Genomic DNA, 26,950 nt, shown 5'->3' on the forward strand with positions numbered 1-26,950 from the left:
ATCCCTGATGAACATTCATGTGAAAATCCTAAATAAAATACTGGCAAACGGAATCCAGCAGCATATCAAAAGACTTGTCCTCCATAATCAAGTCAGCTTCATCCCTGGGATGCAAGGCTGGTTCAACATATACAAATCAATAAACATAATCCATCACATAAACAGAACTGATGACAAAAACCACATGACTATCTCAATAGATGCAAAAGAGGACTTGCATAAAATTTAACATCCCTTGATGTTAAAACCTCTCATTAAACTAGGTATTGATGGAACATATCTCAAAATAAGAAGAGCTATTTATGACAAACCCACAGCCAATATCATATTGAATGGTCAAAAGCTAGAAGCTTTCCCTTTGAAAACCAGAACAAGACAAGGATGACCTCTCTCACCACTCCTATTCAACATACTATTGGAAGTTCTGGCCAAAGCAATTAGGCAAAAGAAATAAATAAAGGATATTCAAATAGGAAGAGAGGAAGTCAAATTGTCTCTGTTTGCAGATGAGAGGATTTTATGTTTAGAAACCATGTCATCTTAGCCCCAAAATGACTTTAAGTGAAAAACAACTTCAGCAAAGTCTCAGGATACAAAATTAGTGTGCAAAAATCAAAAGCATTCCTTTATACCAACAATAGACAAGCAGAGAGCCAAATCATGAATGAACTCCCATTCACAATTTATAGAAAAAGAATAAAACACCTAGGAATACAGCTAACAAGAGATGTGAAAGACCTCTTCAAGGAGAACTACAAACCACTGCTCAAGAAAATAAGAGAGGACAGAAACAAATGGAAAACATCCCATCCTCATGGATAGGAAGAATCAATATTGTGAAAATAGCCCAAAGTAATTTATAGATTCAAGTATATTTCCATCAAACTACCATTGACATTCTTACAGAATTAGAGAAAACTGCTATAAATTTCTTATGGAATCAAAGAAAACCCCAAATAGACAAGACAATACTAAGCAAAAAGAACAAAGCTGGAAGCATCACACTACCTGGCTTCAAACTATACTACAAGGCTACAGTACCCAAAACAGCATGGTAGTGGTACCAAAACAGATATATAAACCAATGGAACAGAACAGAGACCTCAGAAATAGCATCAAACATCTACAACCATCTGATCTTCGATGAACCTGACAAAAACAAGAAATGGGGAATGGATCTCCTGTTCAGTAAATGGTGCTGGGAAAACTGGCTAGCCATTATGCAGAAAACTGAAACTGGACCCCTTCCTTCCACCTTATACAAAAATTAACTCAAGATGGATTAAAGACTTAAATGTAAAACCCAAACCACAATGGTATTGTCATTCAGGACATAGGCATGGGCAAAGACTTCATGACGAAAATGCCAAAAGTAATTTCAGCAAAAGCCAAAATTGGCAAATGAGATCTAATTAAGCTAAAGACCTTTGCACAGCCAAAGAAACTAGCATCAGGGTGAACAGGCAATCTACAGAATGGGAGAAAATTTTTTCAATCTGCCCATCTAACAAAGGTCTAATATCCAGACTTTACAAGGAACTTAAACAAATTTACAAGAAAAAAAAAAAAAATCAAAAAGTGGGCAAAGGACATGAACAGACACTTCACAAAAGAAGACATTTACGTGGCCAAGAGATATCACTGATCATCAGAGAAATGCAAATTGAAACCAAGATGATAACATCTCATGCCAGTCAGAATGACAACTATTGAAAAGTCAAGAAACAATAGAGGCTGGAGAGGCTGGAGAGAAATAGCCTTTTACACTTTTAAACTATTTTTGGGAATGAAAATTAGTTCAACCATTGTGGAAGACTGTATGGAGATTCCTCAAGGATCTAGAACTAGAAATACCATTTGACCTAGCAATCTCATTACTGTATATATACTCAAAGGAATATAAATCATTCTACTATGAAGACACATGCACACATATGTTTACTGCAGCACTACTTATGATAGCAAAGTCATGGAACCAACCCAAATGCTCATCAATGATAGACTGCATAAAGAAAATGTGGCACATATACACCACAAAATACTATGCAGCCATAAAATGGAATGAGATCATGTCCTTTGCGGGGACATGGATGAAGCTGGACCCCATCATTCTCAGCAAAGTAATACAGGAAGAGAAAACCAAACACCACATGTTCTCACTCATAATTGGGAGTTGAACAATGAGAACACATGGACACAGAGAGGGGAGCAACAAACACCAGGGCCTGTTGGAGGGTGTGGGGTGAGGGGAGGGAACTTAGAGGATGGGTCAATAGGTGTAGCAAACCACCATGGCACACGTACACCTATGCAACAAACCTGCACCTTCTGCACATGTGTCCTGGAACTTAAAGTAAAATAATAAAAAATGAAAACAAAGAATGCTTATATCACTTCCTTTTGACTTTGCATATTTATTTCTTTTTAACGCATAAAAATGAGTTTAATTGAAAATCATGTTATCATTTATAACTGTATGAATTACAGGATCATATTTAACTTTCCTTACAAAATCTTTTTAAAGTAATCCATCCATTTTTCAAAAGTAACCAAAAATCTTGACAAACAAAGAGTTCAATGTTTTATGTTTATTGGGAAATTAATATTCAGAATAGATAAAATGTGTACCTAATATGCAAATACTATTATAAAAGAGATATGGATAAGATGCACATTTTTCATTCTTACTTTTTGCAATTTGTTACATATTAGTAATTTGTTGTGCTGACACGAGGCTAAAAATTTCCATAGTCATTTTCACTAATACACCTTTTGTTGATCAACACAACAAAGAAAAAGCAATATTTAGATAATATGTAGGGTTTTTAGGGTGAATCAGATTGACCATGTAAACTACATCAATGCCAATTGGCTGAGGAGCATTATATTTTGTGAATTCTGTAGCTAAATAGATTGTTGCAATATTAGACAACTCTTCAACAGAAAAATGCACTCTAACACATAGGCTTATAAGCGCAAATACTTAGTAAAGCTCTTGTGATTACAAGTTTGACTAATTTGAAAAGTAAATATAAGCCAATATCATACAGAGTGAAAAAAGTTGAAAGAATATTCCCTAAGACCTGGAAACAGACAAAAATGTCCACTTTCACTACTCATATTCAACATAGTTTCAGAAATCTTAGCGAGAGATTTCTAAAACAACCCCAACAAAAAGAAGCCGGAAGACATATACAGATATGTTTCTAAGAAGATATACAAGCAGCTAGCAAACATATGAAAAAATGCTCAACGTCACTAATCTTCAGAGAAATTAAAACTAAAATGAGATACCATCTTACACCAAATAGAATAGCAATTACTAAAAAGTTAAGGACCAACAGATTTTGGCAATGATGTGGATAAATAGGAACACACATACATTGTTGGTGGGAATGTAAATTATTACAACATCTATGAAAAACAGTATGAAGATTTCTCAAAAAACCAAAAATTGTATTACCATACTATCCGACGATCCCATTACTGGTTATCTACCCAAGGGAGAAGTAATAATCACCTTTAAAAAAGACACCTGCACTGGTATGTTTATGGCAGCACTATTCACAACAGGAAAGTCATGAAATCAACCTAATGTCCATTAATGGATGATTGGATAAAGAAAATCTGATATATATATATATACCACGAAATACTATGCAATCATACGAAATGAAATTCTGTCTTTTGCAGCAACATGGATAGAACTTGAAGACGTTATGTTTAGTGAAATAACTCAGAAACAGAAAACCAAATACCGTATGTTTTCAATTCCAAATGTGAGCTAAAGAGTACGTACAAATGAATGTAATGATGGAAATAAGTCACTGGAGACTCCAAAAGGTAAGAGGGTGGGAAGGGTGTGAGGGAAGAAAAATTACGTAATGAATACAAAGTACACTATTTGGTTGATGGGTACACCAAAAGCCCAGACGTTACCACTATGCAACACGTCCATATAACAAAATTGCACTTGTGACACCAAAGTCTTTAAAAATTAAAATGAAAAAAAAAAAAAAAAAAACATGTAAATCTGACCTAGTTTGCCTTTAAATTTGCTTTTGTAGCAGCTCCAATATGTGTACAAAATTGCTTGGAAATAAAACTAAACATTCTTAATAAAATGTGCTTTTACACTTTTCATTTTGTCTTCATTTTGCTTTTTGTAGAACTATTTACTAGCTGTCTAGTTAAGAGCCATTCCTGTCTTCTAGTTTACTCACAGTATCTTCATTTTGAGAATGGGATCTCACAGTGCTCTGGGAAGTGGAAACCATCCCCAAGTTTTCAGAATAAATAATAACTGTTCTAATTCAAGTACAGTAATTCTGTTCCCCTTTGTTCATAATTGGTTTAAGCAAGGAATGTTAAATTCTCATAGACAAAAGGTACAGCAATATCTAATGAAAAAAATTAAGGGAAATATTTTCCTTCTATTAAATAAGACACTCGGTAAGGAGAAACTGCTCATCAGGCAGAAGGAATTTGAGAACATTATGCCTGCAATAACTGTGTGCATTTTGTGACCATGTGTGTAGAAATCATATTCTGCCAATGACAACCAAAAGAGATCAAGATTAGGTGATCTTTGAGGCCCCCAGAATACCACTGCATTCACCAATTCTGGAATCATTCACCTTCAGACTTCTAATGTAAGAGTATAAATTGTTTAAAATTACTTTAGTTGGGCATATGTTACTCACAACAATAGTTTTCAGATTAATAACATCCACAAATATACCCCACATTCATAATGCTCTTTTTTTTTTTTTTTTTTTTTTGAGACGGAGTCTGGCTCTGTCTCCCAGGCTGGAGTGCAGTGGCCGGATCTCAGCTCACTGCAAGCTCCGCCTCCCGGGTTTACGCCATTCTCCTGCCTCAGCCTCCGGAGTAGCTGGGACTACAGGCGCCCGCCACCTCGCCCGGCTAGTTTTTTTTGTATTTTTAGTAGAGACGGGGTTTCACCGTGTTAGCCAGGATGGTCTCGATCTCCTGACCTCGTGATCCGCCCGTCTCAGCCTCCCAAAGTGCTGGGATTACAGGCTTGAGCCACCGCGCCCGGCTCATAATGCTCTTAAAGATGAATTCATCATATTCTCATGGGGATGAGGAATGGAAGAGGAGAAACCATCAGAGGAAACTTTCCCTTCTCCAAAAAAACCATAAAAACAATGCAATATAGTATTTGTTTGTTCCTATCTTCTTCAGAATCTTTCCTTTGACAGTCGGTCTCTGAATCAAAGATACACCATTTGAGATGTTGTGAATCCCTTCAGCAGTTTTAGAGCATCTTTCTTTAGTCTGCACTCTCTCCCGCAACAAACATGTCTTTCTAGCCTGGCGTGGTGGTGTGCAGCTGTAGTCCCAGCTCCTTGGGAGGCTGAGGTGGGAGAATCACACAAGCCTGGGAGGTCAAGGGTGCAGCTACCCAAGATCATGCCACTGCCCTCCAGTGTGAGCAACAGAGCAAGACCCTTCTCAAAAACGAAAAACAGGTCGGGTGCACGGACTCATGACTGTAATCCCAGCAGTTTGGAAGGTTGAGGTGGGTGGATCACCTAAGGTCAGGAGTTTGAGACCAGCCTGACCAACCTGGTGAAACCCCGTCTCTACTAAAAATAAAAAATTAGCTGGATGTGGTGGCAGGCACCTGAAATCCTAGCTATTCAGGAGGCTGAGAGAGGCGAAGAGCTTGAACTCGGAAGGCGGACGTAGCAGTGAGCGGAGTTCATGCCATTGGACTCCAGCCTGGGCAACAAGAGAGAAACTCCATCTCAAAAACTTAAAAAACAACAACAAAAAATGTCTTTCTGTCTATGTATCAAATCTATCATGCTCTAGTATTTCCCATGATAAAACAGAAAGGAAAACAAAACCAAAACCATCATAAATTTTATCTACTCTCATTTTTGTCTTGTTTCTCTGTTCTTTTAATGACAGAATTTATTTATGATTTTACGTTGTTTATCTTTTACACTGTTTGTTCTATTTCCTCATTCTTCAGTCCAGTCCAGACTGTCTTCTTCTCCAACACTCTCCTTGTCTGAAAGGGCACTAATTATTTCCATGTTTTACAACACTATCATCCTTTTGCTGATATTCTTTTATTTGTCCAGTCAGCAGCATCCTAAATAAACAATATTTTCCTTTGGAAATACTTCCTCCCTTGGTTCATGTACTCCACACATTTCTAGTTTTCCTCTTAAGATTTGGCTGTTCTTAGCCCTTCATGCTAAAAATGCTCAATAAATTCGGTATTGATGGAATGTATCTCAAAATAATAAGAGCTATTTATGACAAACACACAGCCAATATCATACTGAATGGGCAAAAACTGGAAAAATTCCCTTTGAAAACTGGTACAAGACAGGGATGCCCTCTCTCACCACTCCTATTCAACATAGTGTTGGAAGTTCTGGCTAGGGCAATCAGGCAAGAGAAAGAAATCAAGGGTATTCAGTTAGGAAAAGAAGAAGTCAAATTGTCCCTGTTTGCAGATGACATGATTGTATATTTAGAAAACCCCATCGTCTCAGCCCAAAATCTCCTTAAGCTGATAAGCAACTTCAGCAAAGTCTCAGGATACAAAATCAATGTGCAAAAATCACAAGCATTCTTATACACCAGTAACAGACAAACAGAGAGCCAAATCAGGAATGAACTTCCATTCACAATTGCTTCAAAGAGAATAAAATACCTAGGAATCCAACTTACAAGGGATGTAAAGGACCTCTTCAAGGAGAACTACAAACCACTGCTCAGTGAAATCAAAGAGGACACAAACAAATGAAAGAACATACCATGCTCATGGATAGGAAGAATCAATATCGTGAAAATGGCCATACTGTCCAAGGTAATTTATAGATTCAATGCCATCCCCATCAAGCTACCAATGAGTTTCTTCACAGAATTGGAAAAAAAAACTGCTTTAAAGTTCATATGGAACCAAAAAAGAGCCTGCATTGCCAAGACAATCCCAAGTCAAAAGAACAAAGCTGGAGGCATCACGCTACCTGACTTCAAACTATACTGCAAGGCTACAGTAACCAAAACAGCATGGCACTGGTACCAAAACAGAGAAATAGACCAAAGGAACAGAACGGAGTCCTCAGAAATAATACCACACATCTACAGCCATCTGATCTTTGACAAACCTGAGAGAAACAAGAAATGGGGAAAGGATTCCCTATTTAATAAATGGTGCTGGGAAAATTGGCTAGCCATAAGTAGAAAGCTGAAACTGGATCCTTTCCTTACTCCTTATATGAAAATTAATTCAAGATGGATTAGAGACTTAAATGTTAGACCTAAAACCATAAAAACCCTAGAAGAAAATCTAGGTAGTACCATTCAGGACATAGGCATGGGCAAGGACTTCATGTCTAAAACACCAAAAGCAATGGCAGCAAAAGAAGACATTCATACAGCCAACAGACACATGAAAAAATGCTCATCATCACTCGCCATCAGAGAAATGCAAATCAAAACCGCAATGAGATACCATCTCATTTTGCTCATAACAGCAAAATGTTATGTTCTTAGAACAAAACTGAGAGTATAAGAGACAATATATGGTATTATTTGAGAGACTTAAAAATAAATTTATCATATGTGTATATTATATTTAATTTTTTATAGTTTATACATTCATTATGCAATGGGTCCTACCAATAATGTAGCTGTTCCTGGTTAGATTGCATGATAGGTATAACTTTCACTTTTTAAAGAAAGCTGTCAAACAATTTTTCAAAGGAGTAGTATCATTTCACATTCCCATCAGTAGTATAACAATTTAGATAATCAGTCTTTTTAACTTTAGCCAATCTAACGAGTATGTAAGGGTATCATGGTTTTAATTTGCATTTCCATGATGAGTGATGATGTTAAGATTTTTGATGTGCATTTGGCTGTTCATAATGATCTTTCATGAATTGTCTCTTAAAGAGTTTGACTATTTTTTATACTGTTGATTGCCTTTATGTTGACTTCTAAGAGTTCTCAATACAAGTTCTTTATCAGTTATGCATGAAGTGAGTATTTTCTCCTATTCTATGACTCTGTAATTCATTTTCTTATTGATGACCTGTGAAGAGCAAAAGTACTTACTTTTGATGAAAATCAATTTATCCAAATTTTCTTTTATGTTTCATGCCTTAGATTTTCCATTTAAGAAGCTTTTGTCCACCCCAAGGTCATGGAGGATTTTGTTTATATTTTCTTCTAGGAGTTTTATACACTGAGGTTTTACATTTTTAATAGTTTACATTGTAAATAGTTTACTCTATAAATAATAAAATGAAGACTCATCATTTGAAAAAGGTTTGCTTCTATTATTTCATTTATTTTTTCAGAGACAATGATGACGAAAATAGCTAAATAGGTATGGGGAGCTTACCTTGATCCAGAACTCTCCTATCTTCATTAGCACATTTTGGGTTAGGAATGACTATATCAAGTATGTTGTAATATTCCTTTTTATGTAAAGACAAGCTGAAACAGAGCTAGTTTATGCTTAGAGTTACTTATCTACTAAGGTATACATTTCAGAACTTTCCAAACACCACAATCTCATCTGCATACTTCATTTTATTGAACATATTATCTCTCAGACATATAATTATTCCTGACCATATTTAAAAATTCCATTAATTTACATAAACAGCACACTTTCAACTTTTGATGGTTAACAACCTTGGGTACCCCAATTGATATATATTTTAAAGTTTTCAACTCGTGTGTTAAGTGGTTTCTTCGTTAAGGTTTTTATTTATTCTGAATAAATAAATAAATTTGATGTTTTATTTAAATTTGTACTTATGGTAATGCAGTAGGCATTGTGTTCTGCTTTTGCCTTTGTTTTTTTCAAAAGGGTAGCTTTACTGCAAGTCTTGTCATTTCTATGCTAACCTGGTACTGCTAGGATGGGTGATATGTAAGGGTGTAAACAGAACAATCCAAGTAACCTATTTTAAGAAAAGTTTGTCATAAATTCCCCAAAGATAAACTGAATGTGTTTTAAACAGTTCACTCATCTCTGTCTTTATTTGTGGGACAAATGTCACATATGTATCAGTAAATCCACACCATCAGCAGAATTATATATACTCAGTCATTATTCATTCCGTTCTTCTAACTCACTTGACAGTTGACACTGGTTATGGGTTTTTTCCACTCATTTAAGTGAGTTTACATTTATTTTCCCATTATTTGTGGACATATTTCTGTACATCTAAGACAAAGATAGATGGAAGTAAAGTAAATGGCTAAGATATATGTCAAATAGATGTGAAATGATCTCTATAGTGACATTTTATACTATAAATAATATTTAAAACTTTTAGGAATTAGGAGGAAATACTGTAAATATTTGGAAAGTATTTACTAAATGAAAAATAAATTAACTGAAACATTTTCACTACAGATTAACTTGAATACTCAAAGTAAAAACAAGTTGAAACCACCAAATTAGTACATTGTGTCTATTAAGATCGCCGACTCTAATCATGCCACTTTTTGATCATTTGTGAACAAATCACCTAGTCACTTCTTCTCAGTTGTCTAATCTGTAACAGTGAGATACTTATGAGATATAATTCAATGGATTGCTGTTATCTTAAGTAATTTACCTATGGAACATGCTGAATAGTATCCAACACATATTTTGGGCTAATTAAATATTTGCGGCTATTATTACAGAATTCATATGTCTTGGGAAAGCAGTAGAAAGCTCTATTTTATTTTAGTTAGTTCTTATTAACATCATATAGAGGATTGTATAGTCATCTTCCATTAGCATTTAAAACACATTACCTTGAAAATCCCATTATTTAAAAAGAAAACATAATAATTTATGGCTATCCCCTGAAATTAGTGTCCAAAATCAATGATTTCATCTATCTATCATCCATCCATATACTGTCTTTCACTATGATTATCACTCCCTTTCGAGCTAATGCTTCTCAAGGAATAGTTTTTAAACCACCTGTATCAAAAGCCTCTATGGTGTTTATTAAAACAACAATTCCAGGATCTTACTCTGAGAGATGCTGATGAGTTGGACTCCAGAAAGTCTGGGTAATTTGTATTTTTAACACTTGCTCTATGTATCTTACACACAGAGATGTTTATAATCCAATGTTATGAAAAATTGATTTATTCGTTATTTTCCACATGTTTATTCCCTTCCAAATATTCATTCTTTCTCAGCTGGTAAGCGTCATTTCTATAGATAAATGGCTGTTTTAGTAATTATGCTTAATCTTCAAAAATACCATAACTGCACTCATTATACATATGCAATGGCAGCTACTATATCAAATCATATTCATCCGTCAACTTTCACTCACATTCTGTCTCTTTCATGTCTACTACGACTTCTTTAAATCTCATGTAAAACACATCATTTAAATCCTGTAGAAAGTTTTACTGTATCACCTGCTTTCTTTCTTTTATTTTTAATCTAATTCGCACTGCTAATATAGTGCAAAATTACCGAAAGTACATCTGTGACAACCAGTCAGACTTACGTTTGAACTATGATTATATTAGTTTTTGCACAAGGTACTTGGTCTCTCTGAATCTAACTTTCCTCATCTTAAAATAATTATTAATATTGCTGATATTTACTGATTGATTTTCATTAAATGTGTTTGATATAAACCACCCAATTCATGCCTTGTACAAATTACAAAACCAAAAAATTTAGTTTCCTCTCCTCTCATTTTATTATTTATGTTTAAGTATTACAAGTGAGCGTGTGTGTGTTGTGTGTGTTTGTGTCCCTGACTAGATGGGATTTTGAGTCACTTTGTATCCATAGCATATAAATCATAAATAGTTTAATCAACATCATATGTGTAATATTACCTTAGTAGAATATTGAGATATATATATATTTTACATTAATATATGTATGAATTTCTCATGCACGTGTGTTCCTATCATTAGGTTTGAACACCCTATAGACAGTCACTGTCTTATTTGTGTGTCTTGATGGCCTACCATAGAACCTGGTATAAAATAAAAACTTTCTATATGTATGTTGAATAAATGAGTGGATTTTGCATTTCTAAAGAAAAACATTATGAAGAAATTTTTCATTTATTGGCTTCTTTAGTCTTGGAGCAGAGTCATGGTTTTTATTTTTTGGTTTGATTATTGGTGTACGCAGGTAAAATAATTAATGGCTTTACATATACTTTGCTATTTAGTTTAGCTCTTGTGTCATCCACTTTTTAAATCTAGTACTTGGGACCTAGTAGCTGCTGACTAAGTGAATAAAGGAACAAATAACTAAGTTGGTAGATGTTTCACAATTGCAGCAGACTGACATTACTTTACAAAATGGTATTGGAGATGGGTTTGGAGATAACTAGTTCAAAACAATTATGCTTCTAGTTTCAGTCCAAAAAGTGAGGAGATGTACCTAAAGTCATAAATTATTTGAAGAGAAAGAAAGGAATTATATACATATGGATATTTTAGTCATTTATTTTGTATAATGGAAAATAGAAAATTAAAAATCAGCAATATGATGATTTTGAGACTGTATACACATTCCAAGGAAGCATAAAAATAATGGTTAAGTTTTTTCTCTATACACATATAATTATGTGTAATTACCCTTGATCAAGAAAATGTGGACCTACAGGAAGTAAGTATTCAAAATACATATGAATTAGCAACAAGTTAGTTCATTAAATTTTGTCTAAATATTTATTATTTGGCTAGCAATTTGCTATGACTCACAATTCTTGGGTTATATACTATGTTTTTATATAGAAGAAGCAGTTTTAATTCAAGAGCTAATGATTATGATAACTGAATGGAGAGATCAAATTTTGAATAAATTATTTATGACTCTAATCAAGGAATAATTGATGGTGAATGAAAAAATTAAGAAAAAAGCACTGCCATTCTTTTCTACTGAAAATTAACATAATTTTAACATAACATAAAAATTATGTTAATTTTCAGTAGAAATCTGTATGCACCATCCATATTGTGAAGCTAAAATTCATTAAACAATATTTATGTAAGAACAACTGTCATAATTTATTTTAATAGTTAAAGAAAATGAGACTATTTGTTTAACTGATGTGGAAAAAGTTATAGTTTTAGAATTTCAACATGTTTTGCAGGTTAATCACTTTTAGCCTTCAACCTTTCAACTGTCTATTACATGTCTATTTTATGCCTTGAACCATGACCATCTTATCCTTAGGGAACTTCAAGAGTAAGTTTCAAAATTGTTTTGAATCCTCACTGGCTTAGACTGAGCATAAATCTTATAAAAATGCATATTCCTGGAATCCACACACAGAGATTTCTAATGTGTAGGCCTAGAATAGTTCCAAGGAATTGGTAATATGAACCCCATGGGGTTGTTGTCTATACTGAAATTTGAGAATCACTGGGCTGAAAAATAAATAGTCTTTACTTCTTCTTGTTATTTATCATTTAATTCAAATATTGCATAATTGCAGATAAACAGTACCTGCTCTGCTGTCAGCTCTCTGAATTATGACTGTTTTTAAAAAAATGATTGAAGCATAAACTAATTTTAAATACTGTACTTTATCCCAGGCAACCAGCTCTACCAAGGTACTAGTGGAGCATGTATTTCCTAAATTACTTGCAGGCTACCAACAGAGATAATTTTCCTGCAGGATACAGGGACAATTTTATTCTTCATTTTCTGTATTTGAAGGACCAGGAACTTTATCAAAGCATTTCTTATGATAAAAATTATCTTATTTTGTTTGTACTGACTAAAAAAAATTCACAGGTGTAAAAAAACACAAACCCCAAAAACGAAACAAAATTCAGTTATTTAAAGCAAGTAGTATTGCTATGCATCTATACATAATTTGTATAACAAATATCTGAGGAAACAGTTAACATCAGGGGACTATTCTAGGTTGATTTTTTAACAAGGTTCAATGAAAGAAATAAAAATTATGCCATAATGATTGCTTTTAAAGCAAATAAATTTCAGATTTGCATAGTTCACATATTTGGATTGTTATCACAGAGTTTGAAAGGAAGCAACTTATTAGCTACAACACATAATTACCAACCAAGCAATTCAATCAATTAGTACATACATATTCATCATATGTGCTAATTGTCTGCTCTCTGCAAAGTATTGTGCTAAGAACAAGAGAGAATACTAATACTCCAAAAAATGGAGAATACTAAATTAGTTTCTACTTCTGGGAGTTTATACTTAGATACGAACATAAGACATATATAAATCAAGAAATAAAAACTTTGTGTCTCTTTTATGTATTAAGAAGGACTCAATATGTGAAACAGTTCACTGACTGCAAAGGATAGGAATGAAGAAGAAAAGAGTCCAAGTGATAGGTAAGGGCTTCACCAGTAGATAGTTGGTGCTCAGATTCAAGGAGCTTATTGGGATCTGGACGCTCAGAATCACAGCATTAAAATAAGTAACAGAGGCCCTAAAACAAATTCCTTTATTTCATTGGAGACAAAGTAAGATTCTGGTTTTCAAGGGTAATTGAATGATAATTAAACAGTTTGAAAAATTTCACTACATTAAAAATACACACGGCAATGAAAGCTATCATACTTTAACATGAATATCTCAGAAGAGAAAATGTGCAAACAAATTTAAAATCTGTTCACATATGCACTTAATTTCAATGAAACCTGAAATATGTAAACTGACATCTATATGTGTAAACAGATGATCATTCTCTTCTTATTACAAAATATGTTCATAACAAACAGGTAAAGGATCACATCCTCTTGTGGTGTTTCTATTTTAGGCAAAATAATAAAAATTTTGTGGCTAATTAAAACAGTATTACTCCAAAGTCACTGTAAGGATTCAGAAACTATGGTAAATGATTTCCCAGATGTATCTGTGAAAGCCTACAGGATTTGAAAGAGAATTTAGTTACTGAATTATATTAAAAGATATCAAACATGAAAAAAATATATGTTTATTATTAAACATGCAAATATTGAGCATAAAGAAGGAATAATTTTCTAATTTTCTATACTAGACTAATTTTATTGTTCCTGGGCATAGTTGTAGATTAGAATTCAGTATACTTAATACTTGTTTTAAAACATGTTTCCACAATTTTGTTTTCAATGACACTGACAGGTTGATCCAGCATGTATGTAATATGATGTAAGAAATAAAAACATGGTTAATTTGCAAATTATCTCTTTATTATTTGCTGTTTATAAACCTTTTTCTAGATAAACCCTTTCTTAATTTGTATATTTTACATATATTTTTAGTGAGAAATTTAAAAATTCCTACGTACCTTACTGTGATCTTTTGAACTTTTAGTAAAGGCAACAATTTGTTCTATAAATTGGAAAAAAATAGTATTTTAGACAAAATGTATTTTCTCATTTCAGTGTTTTAACAATTTGAAATGACTTATTTCCTAAAGATATATAACCAATTACTTTGCTATTGGATTCCTTTACTCATCATTTTTATACGTGAATAAAGAAAACACTCATTCAGTAAAATTTCAGTTTAGATTATGCTTCTCTTAGATATTGTGCATTTTTAAAATGAGTTCTACCATGTGATTTTTGAGGGGTGAGCATGGGTTGTTTGAACAATACATTTTTATTTGCCATTAAAAATATTAAACATTCAAAATTTCTTACAAAAATAATTCTAAACATCACTGAAGATTTTATTGATATTCTAGAATCAAAATTATGGATATTAATTTATATATGTATAGGTTGAACTAGGTGTATCAGCTTTGTTCTAGATAATGGGGTTGCAAAATGATTTGTTCCCTAAATTTTTTTTTGTATTTGATTTTTTTCTGTCTTTTTAGCACTAGCACACTTTGAATTCGAATTTGAAGCTCCGAATTTGCAGTGGGCTTGGAAGCCAGAAAACAAACAAACAAAAAAAAGTTTTATTAAAATGAATGAAATATAAGGATGAGTAAGGCTGAGGGAGACTCTAAAGGTATTTTTGTTGTTGTTATTAGAAAAATCTGTTTACATTATCGATGTGCTGATTAGACAGAAATCTATGATTCTAAACAGATATTAATATGTGTGTGTATTTTTTAAAGTAATAAGCATTTTTTCTGTTCAATAATTTGATGATTAATGAAAAGGAGATTACAAAATGAGTATTTCAGATAAAATAATGTGCTTTCCATACCATTACCATGAAAACAATTTACAGAGTGTCTGAAGTTGGGGATCCTCAGAAACAGACCCTGAAACAGGAGTCTGATTTGCAATTACTTTATAAGTTAATGGTTCCAAGAATGATGGGTCAGAATAAGAAGGTTTCAAGAGCAAAGAGAAGAGTGTGTCTAGGTGGATTGAAGAGCAGAGGGCACTGCTGTGAGCAGGTGAGCCCCTCGGGGATGTGTAGAATGCTGTGAGAACACAATTCACAGATAGAGTACTTTGTTTACCGAAGCCCCATTAATCACTCTTTGATGACTGTGGTTGAGGAAGGTGAGTCGGGGTAGAAGATGATGAGTATTTAATTCCCCACACTTCTACCCTCCTCTCACATTATTGCCAGCATAGGAATTTATCAGGAAGAGTCATAATTGCTTGAAGTAATAAGCTGTCCATCCATATAAGAAAAGTGAAGGCTGAGTACATGAAAGAATACTGCTGCCTGGGTCTTCTGCAGAGGAGAAAGATGGCACATGGAGACACTTAGGGGTAGTTCAAAACAAAAAGGTCAGGTTAATCTGATGTATACAATGTTGCATCCTATATGCTTGATGTGCCCTACATCTTTCCTTAAATGCTACCTATGTAAATATTAGACCACTGTGGCTTTGTCTCTATGCTAGGGAAATCAAGGAACATCACTACCTGCTGAGGAGTAAGGCACAGAGTGATTGTGATGCTCAAAAAAAAATTATTACTGATGTTTCTAGGTCCCAACAAACAGCCAGGATCAAGTACCTCTCTGACCTTATGAGTGCACAAAACTGCTAAGCCAAAAATCAGACAACGTGCTTCTCACCTGATGTACATTGCTTGAATGTAAACAGACTTTTGCAATTACACAAACTGTTACTTGGATTACTATAGTAGCTTCCGTGTTACAAGGAGTGTCTGATGTAGTTTTCAAGATAAAACTAGGATGGCATATTTGTATAATAAACATTCAAAATGACATAAATGTAATGATATGGAGGTACTGAAAACATGTTTGCATTATTTAAAGTGACAAATGTTAATTCAGTGGATAAACAATCTGTCACCTGCTTGGGACAGACTCTCAAAGCTGTGGGAATCAAACTGAAGCGTGACTTGTTGAAAGTCATTTGGGAAGCACCTCTTCTAGACGAAAGGATAAATGACTTTTATTCCAGGCTTATGTATTATTTGAAATGTGTGGTCATTTGCTACAGAGATGGCATCATTAAGAAGATTTAGGAGATCAAGACCATCCTGGCTAACACGGTGAAACCCCGTCTCTACTAAAAAATACAAAAAACTAGCTGGGCGAGGTGGCGGCGCCTGTAGTCCCAGCTGCTCGGGAGGCTGAGGCAGGAGAATGGCATAAACCCGGGAGGTGGAGCTTGCAGTGAGCTGAGATCCGGTCACTGCACTCCAGCCTGGGCTGCAGAGCGAGACTCCGTCTCAAAAAAAAAAAAAAAAAAAAAAAAAAAAGAAAAAAGACTTATCCAGTTCACAGATGTTGCACTCACTAAGGATCAGAAGCAACTGAACTCAAGAAGTCTTGAAATATAGATTATGATACAGGTGGAGCTTCTAGATCTGGTAATTATATACTGTATTAAAAATTATTTTTTGAGACAAGGTCTTGCTGTCTCAAGCAGAGGCCTCTTGCAGATAGCTGGGACCTCTGTCACCCAGGCTGGTAGGCAGTGGTGCCAACATGGCTCACTGCAGCCTCAAACTCCTGAGCTTAAGCAATCCTCCTGCCTCAGCCTCCTGAGTAGGTGGGGGTACAGATGCATATCACCATGCTGAGCTAGTATTTTAATTTTTTTATAGAAATAAAGTCTTACCATGTTGCCCAGGCTGGTCTAGAACTCCTGGGATTAAAAGATCCTCTAGTCTCAGCCTCAGCCTCACAAAGTGTTGGGATTATCATCATGTGCCACCATACCTAGCCAAAAATTAATTTTTAAATAATTATTAAATAAAACTATTGAATAATTAAATAAATGGACACAGATCTTGTGTTCTTTTTTTTTAAGGACAGTGTTTAATAGTTCTATACTTATCTTAATTTAGTAAATTTATCCTGTTTATCCTAACACTGTACAGAACAATTTGAAAAATTTTTTGTATAGTGTGTAGTTACTATACATGTGTCAAAAGTTTAATATGTCAAAATGTATTTATCTTTTTTAGAGTTTTGGATTTCTCAAATGGCTTATCACAGATGGTTAGATTTTTAATTGCTATATATTCTGATCATAATAATAAATACAATTCAGTAATACCCTGGAGAGAAAGTTATTAAACCTGCAAACATATTCCTTAATGCAATTTAAAAGCATATTAATTTAGTTCAGAAAGTAGGTGTTTTCCAACCGTGTTGTAAAGATAAGAGTCAGATATCACAATTGTTAATAAAATAATCCTTTTCAGAAAATTTGGTCAAGCAAATAAGTTATTATAGGCCGGGCGCGGTGGCTCAAGCCTGTAATCCCAGCACTTTGGGAGGCCGAGACGGGTGGATCACGAGGTCAGGAGATCGAGACCATCCTGGCTAACACGGTGAAACCCCGTCTCTACTAAAAATACAAAAACCAGCCGGGCGAGGTGGCGGGCGCCTGTAGTCCCAGCTACTCGGGAGGCTGAGGCAGGAGAATGGCGTAAACCTGGGAGGTGGAGCTTGCAGTGAGCTGAGATCTGGCCACTGCACTCCAGTCCGGGCAACAGAGCGAGACTCCGCCTCAAAAAAAAAAAAAAAAAAAAACAATAAGTTATTATATAATCTGTACACTGATTAAAACAAAAACAAAACAAACCCCACCTTTCCCTACACACACAATCTCCCAGCCTCTTCCTCTAATCCAAAACACTATAAATGAAACTTTCATAACTATTCTTTGGCCTACAAAATTAATTTAAAATATTGGAAAATTAATCCATAAAATGTAAAGTGTACACACATTTAATGTACTCCATGGTCAGAATAACCGTAATTATCCTTCTTCCTAGAATATGTTATCTTTTGGATGAGATTATATGAACTTTAAAGATTACATGCTGCAGATGAAGAGACAGGAATAATATGATTAAATAAATCTATGTTAACTCAATACTAATACAAAGAGACAGTGACAATATAAAAGTAAACACTATAGAAGGAAAGAATCTTACACTGATATATTTCAAAATATTTTAAAATTTAGTTAAGACTTAAAAATCATTGCAGATGAACAGAGTAGCCTTTTTTCTATGTATTACAAAGTGTTCTAAACTATACTAAGTAAACACAATTAAGTTATTATTTTGACATTAAGACCACCAATAATTTCTAAAATGATGTCCCAACCAAAGATGTCTCTTCTGAGTCTCAGACTGGCATAACTAAAAAGACAGCAATCCAGAGGCTAGTGGCTTTCCTCTTCTTTCATCAGTCATAAAGTTCTAGTTAATTTCACTTCCTCAATCATTCCATTAATCTAATATTTTGGTTTTTCCATCATCTCTTAGATGGATTCCTAAAACTGCCTCTAAGGTGGTCTCCACACTTCTGATTTTATTCCGTTTTCCAAGCTACCACACCAGTGACGTTTCTAAACTAAAATTTTGATGGGCCACTACTCTCTGTATGGATGACATATAAATCATGTAATAGCCTCACTTCCATAACCCTCTCTCTTACCATGGCTCCAATATCCTACTTTATATGTCCAAAAAATACTGCTCTTCTTCTGGTCTCCAATCCTGTAAGGATGCTGTTCTTTCAGCTTAGATTATTAATATCTTCATCTTTACCTGATTGTTTTTTGCACTCATCTTCAAGATTTCACTATGGATGTCTGGGCTAAATTATATAACACCAAAAATGTGGGTTATTTACTCCTATCGTATGTTCTACTCCTAAATCGAACCTGTAATACGAAAAATGTGGAAAATTTAGGGAACATATTTTCTGGTATTACCTGTTTTCTTCTTTTTGCAACTTCAAGAGTTCCCAACACCAAAATGCCTAATAACAATTATTATCAGAAATAATTAATAATTATTAATCTTACTCTTATTAAGACTACTTTGGATATAGTAACATAATCTCTAACTTTTCTATCTGTCTACTGCAATGGCAGTATTTATTTCAATATGTAGTATTTTAGGGAATGTGGAAAAATATAGTTACTTAAAGAATTGGGTGAACTTCAATGAAGAAAAAGCCAAATTTGTTTTGTGTGGTAATGTAGGTTTCATCCTAGCCATTTAATCTAATACATGAATTTTATGCTAGTTGAGTTATGCTACTTGGAATGGATCATGTGTCATTACATCACTCGAAAACCTATCAAAATCCTCAAAGCAGTAAACATTCTATTGGTCTTACAAACCAGAAAATTGACACTCACAAAGGCTGATTACCTTGCTCAATGTCATAGAGTAAATTTTGAAGACAAAGAGCAAATTCTTTTAAACTCCAAACCATTACACCATTCTGCCTCCTATGATCAATCAATCTAGACTTCTCAAAAAACAAGGGCACACTAGTAAACCAAGGTAATTTATTTGTGTCTTAAAAATATAAGCAGAAACTTCCACTATGAAAACTTTGTTTTATCATCCTTATCATCAATATAATTCATCAAAATGAAAAAGCGGCAAGGGAGAGATTGCTTTATTTCCAATTTATGATTCCAAAGAGCTACTGTTTATAGGGATGTAATCTTACAATTTTCTAACTAATAAAACTGCCACATCAATAGACAGCTTCAGCAATAATATCTATACGGGATTAATAAAAGGAAATGTTTCCTTGTATACACTTTTTATTTTTCACAGTATGTACAAAGAATAGTTGTAATACAACATATGTGGTGATAGCCTCATTGAACATAGACTCACAGCAAAGCCTTAGTAAACTAAAAAATCGTAACTGATCTGGATGAGAATAATGACTGGAAAAGATGTCTGGTAACTACCAGCTAAATAAACAGTTATAACTAAACCAATAATTCTACTCATAGTTCAAATACATTTTTTTCTAAAATATAAAGCATCAATCTTTTACAAATAGAGAACTACTATATTAATCTCTTATTATCAAAAAGGAAATACTAACTTTTTAAAGAAAAAAAATGTTCGATATGTTTTCTATTGTAGAAGAAGTAATACAGACTTTTTATGCTTGAAGATATTCCTCAACATGAAGATATTTAAAATGGGACTTTGTATTTTATTTTGTTTTGATGCTAGACTCTACTGACTTTCTAGAAGGAGTTCAATTTGCCTCACCACTTTCTTCCCCTTTTATTCTTTTTCTTTTTTATTTGACTTTCAATATATAGTCCAATAGAATCAAGTCTTGATCCTTTTTTAAATTTAACATATGCTCATAATTGAATTATTTGCTAGACTCAGTCATGACATTTATTTTCTATACATTTATCCTAATACATATTTTATTATGTTGTTTAGTTTCTTTATTCAGATACCAATATTCTCTGTTTATATTAGAAAAAAGTATATTTTCATCTGGCAAGCTTGGATTTTTTTTTTCTTTTACTCTATTGTTACTTTTCTTTCCCACTGTAATACACTGCTTTTTAAAAATAAATTATTAAAATGAATTAAAGCACAGCATGGATAAACAAATAACAATGTAATTGCACAAGGAGACAAAGATTGTTTTATGGAAAAATAAGATCACTTATGCAATTTAGTTATGCAATTTTCTATATTCTGAAGAATTACAAGGCATTAAGTCATTAGTGGGAAGAAAGAACAGCATTATTTCTGAGAAGCAGGCATAGAAATGCAGAAAATATACGCCTTTGATCTAAATGACAGAAGTAAATTTGCCAATGGCATAATAGTATTAGGCATGTTTAAACGAACCTATATTACTTGAAATGCAGGTTCAATATTTTTCAGTTTGAAGAGGCCATTCAGTGTCAAGCATAAATGAAATTAAGTTATATACATAATATCTATAATAGAATTTGCTACATTAATGCTTACAGATGTGGGTTAATATTTTATTTGCATACATCCCCTAGTCTTTCCTGTTCTTTGGTTGGATTTATCACAAGTCTGCAGACATGGCTTGCTACTGGAAATGGACATAAGCAATTAAATTTTCAGTTTGAAATGAGTGAAAGATTCCACTCCAGCTGTATTTGCTAAGCCTTTTCGTAGCTGCACTGATAAGGCAAAAAGAGTTTTGAGAGTGAGAAATCTAAAGTGGAGATGCAAATCTCATGCTCTGTTGCTATATTATTATCTTTGAATATGCTGATCCTGACTAGCCTCAAACTAGCTGTACTAGAACTGAAAAGAAAAGAGGAAGGGGTTACGGTTCTTACTTTCTGAACTACACTACATCCATTTTTTAGTACACTTTTATTACAGTGAAACACAATTTTATTAATGTATGCTTAAAGTAATTTTTCTTTCATAAGTTGTTAAATACTCAGAATATAAAACTGCACTCCATTTATATTTCTAGTTGTTGCTCCTCACACACAGAGTCACGTATCTGTATCACGCATTTATATCTAAATGGTGTTATATTATGCTTAATCAATCTTCTCAAATAAATTGATTGAATAAATGTTGAGTTTTATATATATATACTTTTTTTTTTTTTTTTTTTTTTTTTTTTTTTTTTTTTTTTTTTTGAGACGGAGTCTCACTCTGTGGTCCGGGCTGGAGTGCAGTGGCCGGATCTCAGCTCACTGCAAGCTCCGCCTCCCAGGTTCACGCCATTCTCCTGCCTCAGGCTCCCGAGTAGCGGGGACTACAGGAGCCCGCCACCTTGCCCGGCTAGTTTTTTTGTATTTTTTAGTAGAGACCGGGTTTCACCATATTAGCCAGGATGGTCTCGATCTCCTGACCTCGTGATCCGCCCACCTCAGCCTCCCAAAGTGCTGGGATTACAGGCTTGAGCCACCGCGCCCGGCCAAGCTATATTTTTAAACAAAATGGAAGTATTTTTAATATTTCTGTGACAATTAAAAACAATTTATTGGTTTTAATTTATATGTTCTAAGGATGCTATTCCTTAACTATTTAGCTGGGAATAGTTACTATTAGTATTTATCAAAGTTGAAAAATACACAAACACTCAAAATCGTGCAGGGATTTTCCTGCCAGTTTAATCATCTGCATTCCAATAGATATATATTTTTTCAAATAGCTGTGCAGAGTCATTTTAATATGACTAAACAGATACTTCCTCAGTAAATTTTAATGTAGCAATAATCTCACCAGGTAAACTGCTGGTATTGTTACTACTAAGATGAACCATTGGAAAAAGTAAAATATCTGGGTAATTATGTTTTAAATGTGAACGTTCTGTTTTAAAAAGGTATAGCAAGAAATGCAAGCAATTTTATTATTGGATTCAGAGTAGTTTGCATTTTTCCCCCCTTGTCTATACCTCCACCTTTCAGTGATACAAATATGTATTATGGGTAGAAAATTTGTGACAGTTGTTAGAATCAAAATGGGGCCACTAGTGCTAAAAAATCCCTTACGAAGCCCGGCAAGGTGTTGACAAGGGAGCTCTCAGACACAAGTGCATCATAGCAAGAGCTATCACACAAGGTTCTGCTGAAACCACAACCTTGCATAAAGGCCATTTTCCAACTCTGCACAAAAGAAATTCTTCTGCCAGGACATCTGCCTAGCAAGTGTCTGTCCAGTCTTTGACTGATCCTTATAACCAAGAATAATTATCTCAAAATAACTATATAATCCTCCTCATTTTTCCTTTAAAAAATGTGTGTCTTCCTTTACCTACCTAAACATGCACATAGTTTTCTATGGCATACATATTCCCATTGCAATCCCTTTTTCAAATAAATATAATTTTATTTTAGAAAGTCTCCTACTTGATTGTTTAGGTTGACAAACTAAAGACAAAAATGATCAAATTTTTTATTTCTAACATTTAGCATGAAGCACCCAAATAATATGATGTGCCTCTAAACTCTATTTGTTGAATGGAACCAAGGGTAGGATTCATGTGCATCCATGTGAAGAGACCACCAAACAGGTTTTATCAGAGCAATAAAGCTTTTTAATCACCTTGGTGCAGGCGGGCTGAGTCTGAAAAGAGAGTCAGCGAAGTAAGATGGGGTGGGGCTGTTTTATACGATTTGGGTGGGTTGTGGGACAAAAAGGCTACAGGGCACAGTCCAGGTCCTTGTGTAAGAATTCCAACTACACAGCCCTATGCTTTGGCTGTGTGTAATGAAAAGGGTTGGGATGAGTCAGGGAGAGCTAGTGTGGGAGTAGTCTCTAAAGCTGTCTTCAATGAATGGAAAGAGGAGTGGGGAAAGAATGTAGGATCTATGGGGTAGCTAGGTTTATCTAGAACAGAATAATGGGTTGTGGAGGGAAGTATTGAGAATAGGAGAGTATATGACTTTGGCACTACGGGGTGGAGAGGCAAAACAATTTGGTTGATAAGGTGCAGATACTGAACTAACCTGTAAGGCTTGTCCAGTTTTAGGACAGGTAAAATGTGAGAATTGTAAAGAGAGTTTATAGGCTTTAAAAGGCCATGCTGTAACGGGAGAGTGATAACAGGCTTTAATCCTTTTAAAGTGTTCTGTGGGATGGGATGTTAGCATTGATTGGGGTGAGGGTGATTAGGTTTTAATGGGCTAGTAAGGGGTGCATGATTGGTCACCAAGGAGGGAGTAGAGGTGTCCTATACCGGGGATTAAGGTGGAGAGATACAAGGGGAGGATGTGAAGGAGGCTTTGAACTGGGGAAAAGGGAGGCAATGAGGTGTGGCTGTAGCCTATGAATAGTCAGGGAAGCAGATAATTTAGTTAAAATGTCTCATTCTAATAAGGGAACTGGGCAGGTGGGGATACCTAAAAAGGAGTTCATAAAATAATACTGTCCGATTTGGCACCAAAGTTGGGGAGTTTTAAGAGGTTTAGAAGCCTGGTCGTCAATACCCACAACAGTTATGGAGGCAATGGAAACAGCCCCTTGTAAAGAAGGTAACGTGGAGTAGGTAACCTCCGTATTGATTAAGAAGGAGACAGACTTACCCTCCACTGTAAGAGTTACTCAAAGTGTCTGTGATGGTCCAGGAGGCTTCCGAGATGACTGGGCAGCTTCAATCTTCTGCTGCTAAGTCGAGAAGATCTGGGAAAAAGTCAGAGCCTTGGGCCAGTTGGACAATCCAATTTCCAGTGAGGTCCCACATAGATGGGACACTACTTAGGAGGACTCCTGGACTGCGGCCATTCCTCAGCCCAGTGGCCAGATTTCTGGCACTTGAACCAAGATCCTGATGGAGAAGTTCCTGTAAGAATCCTTGACTGCTGTGGCTTAGGCATTTTGAAGTTCTTGTGTGCTGGAGATGTGGCTGGAGTTTCTCTCACAGTGGAGGCAAGGAATTGCAACTCAGAAATACGTTGCTACTTGACTGCCTCTACTCTATTATCGTACACCTTGAAGGTGAGTTTAATTAAGTCCTGTTGTGGGGTTTGAGGTCTGGAATCTAATTTTTGGAGTTTTGTTTTGTTTTGTTTTGTTTTTTAATGTCAAGAGTTGACTGGATGATAAAATGCATATTGAGAATAAGACGGCCTTCTGGCCCTTCTGTGTCTAGAGCTGTAAAGCGTCTCAGGGTTGCTGCCAAACGGGCCATGAACTGGGCTGGGCTTTTCATATTTGATGAAAAAGAGCCTAAATGCTAACTGATTTGGGAGAGACTGGATAAAGAAAAAGGAGCATTAACCTTGACTATGCCTTTAGCTCCAGTCACCTCTTTAAGAGGAAATTGTTGGGCAGTTGGGAGAGGGCTAGTCGTGGAATGAAACTATAAGTCAGACTGGGTGTAAGGAAGGGAAGTGATAGAAGGATTAAAGGGTGGAGGAACGGGGGCTAAGGAAGAACTGGGACCTGGGAAGGAGCAGCAGCCTGGGGAGGAGGGGAGAGGTCATATGGGTCCCTAGAAAAGGAAGATTAGAAAGACTCAGCAACGCTTGGGGTTGGGATTGAGGAGACAGGCGGGAGGGAAAGAAGGAAGATTTGAGATGAACAGAGATTAGGGATGGATCGATGTCTAAAAGAATGCCTGTACATCAGGCACCTCAGACCACTTGCCCATTTTATGACAATAATTATCTAGATCTTGTAGGATGGAACAACCAAAAGTGCCCATTTTCTGGCTATTTGGAACCATTGTTGAGTTTGTATTGGGGTTAAGCAGCATTGAAGAAGAAAATAAGACATTTAGGTTTTAGGTCAGGTGTGAGCTGAAGAGGTTTTAAGTTCTTGAGAACACAGGCTAAGGGAGAAAAAGGAGGAATGGAGAGTGGAAGTTTGCTTATAGTGAAAGAGGCAAGTCCAGAGAAAAGAGAGGGTAGAGACATGGAGAGAAGGGGTGAGGAGTGTTTGTCCCCCAGGAAAGTGGTACTTGCCACTAAGGGTAAAGGATCAAGGCAGGCCTCCCTGCGGTGATCAGACACCTCTGAAATGTGGGTGAATAATCAAGCAGGCATCCCTGCAGTGATTAAACATCAAGGGACGATTGTCTTCCTGAGTCCGTGACCGGCACGGGAGTTTTGGTTTCACAGATAAAATGTGTCTCCTCTTTCTCTACCAGAAAAGGAAAGGAACTGAAATTAAGAGAAAGGAGAGATTCAAGCATGGTGCCAAGATTGAAAGGAGATACAGGTTGAGGGATAGTGAGAGAGATTGGAGAAGAGAGTAAAAAGAGGCCGCTTATCCAATTTGAAATTGGTGAGATGTTCCTTGGGCTGGTTGGTCTGAGGACCTGAGGTCATAGGTGGATCTTTCTCACGGAGCAAACAGCAGGAGGACAGGGGATTGATCTCCCAAGGAAGGTCCCCCCATCTGAGTCACAGCACCAAATTTCACGTGCGTGTGTGAGCAACAAAGCTTTTTAATCACCTGGGTGCACGGGCTGAGTCAGAAAAGAGAATCAGCGAAGGGAGATAGGGGTGGGGCGCATTTACAGGATTTGATTGGGTAGTGGAAAATTACAGTCAAGGGGGGTTTTCCTCTTGCAGGCAGGGGTGGGGCTCACAAGGTGCTCAGTTGGGGAGTTTCTGAGCCAGGAGAAGGAATTTCAGGAGGTTAATCGCTCAGGTAAGGTGGGGCAGAAACAAATCACAATGGTGGAATGTCATCACTTAAGGCAGGAAGCAGTCATTTTCACTTCTTTTGTGATTCTTCACTTGCTTCAGGCCATCTGGATGTATACATGCAGGTCACAGGGGATATGATGGCTTAGCTTGGACTCAGAGGTCTGACAGTAGGTTTATTGTTTCTATTTGTACATTAAAAACTGATTTGTAAAAAATATAGACAAAATATTTCTAAATCAATAGGTACATTCTTCATAATTTTTAGGTTTTTTTTTCAAGTTTGTACTGTAAGTTCTGCTTTTTAAAACTAAGTTTGAGTTTATTCTCTCCTTGATCTTAGGAATTGTTCTTTTAGAAAGCAGTAATTTAAATGTGAACTGACTATGAAAATGTTGTTTGGTTTAACACTATACAACATGTAACATTACACATACTACTCAACTAAAAGAGGATAATGAAATACTAAATGAAGCAAATAAAACATTCATCTTTTTTCGTAAACATACTCTAAATTACTTTTTGTTTTTCTTAAGATGGAGTGCTGCCGGGCGCGGTGGCTCACGCCTGTAATCCCAGCACTTTGGGAGGCCGAGACGGGCGGATCACGAGGTCAGGAGATCGAGACCATCCTGGCCAACACGGTGAAA

The sequence above is a fragment of the Rhinopithecus roxellana genome, chromosome 2 (assembly GCF_007565055.1).
Source record: "Rhinopithecus roxellana isolate Shanxi Qingling chromosome 2, ASM756505v1, whole genome shotgun sequence".
NCBI lineage: Eukaryota > Metazoa > Chordata > Mammalia > Primates > Cercopithecidae > Rhinopithecus > Rhinopithecus roxellana.